This window comes from Octodon degus, unplaced genomic scaffold (genome assembly GCF_000260255.1).
Source record: "Octodon degus isolate 3935 unplaced genomic scaffold, OctDeg1.0 scaffold00041, whole genome shotgun sequence".
NCBI classification, from domain to species: domain Eukaryota; kingdom Metazoa; phylum Chordata; class Mammalia; order Rodentia; family Octodontidae; genus Octodon; species Octodon degus.
Window position 1 is genome coordinate 16,419,870 of NW_004524617.1, and position 630 is coordinate 16,420,499.

Here is a 630-nt window from a genome sequence, read left to right on the forward strand (position 1 = left end):
GGAGAAGAAAAGAGAAAAAGAAATCATTGAAGACAGTCTGGTCCCAGAAGCCTGAGCACCAGCATGCGGAGAAAAAGGTATTCAAAACCTGAGAGGAGGAATTTTTTAATTATTATATTTTTAGTCACTCATAAAATAAAAATAATGCTACCTGTATGTCGCAAATTAACATGAGGACCAAATGCATTAAGTATTGTAAAGCAGTTCTCGGCATACTGTAAACACATAATTGTTAGCTCCTACCATCAGCATTGGCAGCCGTTATCATCATCACCATTTTACTAGGGGAAGAAATCCTGGCTGGCTGCCTTGGGCTTAAAAGTCTGTAAGGAAACTCTTCCATTAATAGGGAAAGTTCTTATGGGCAGATGGGAACAAAATAAATAAATTATAATTGCTATTCAAAGACAAGAAGATAGCTATTAGTTCCTTGACATGTATTACTTCAGCAACTATCTTCTAGTTGCTTCACAACTATGCAATTTCTTCTATGTTTCTAAGCAAATTTATTTGTAAAGTATTTATCCTTCATTAAGATCTTCAGGACTGGGGAGATGGTTCAGTGGAATAAGCGCTTCCCTAGCAAGGGCAAGGGTCTGAGTTCAATCCCCGATTCCACAAAAAAAAAAA

General features: G+C 36.8%; 1 protein-coding gene across 1 annotated transcript in view; it reads right to left on the reverse strand.

Moving 5' to 3' along the window:
- Phex (phosphate regulating endopeptidase homolog X-linked) overlaps positions 1-630 on the reverse strand; it is a 243,921-nt gene that overhangs the window by 68,037 nt on the left and 175,254 nt on the right. The window lies entirely within an intron of this gene.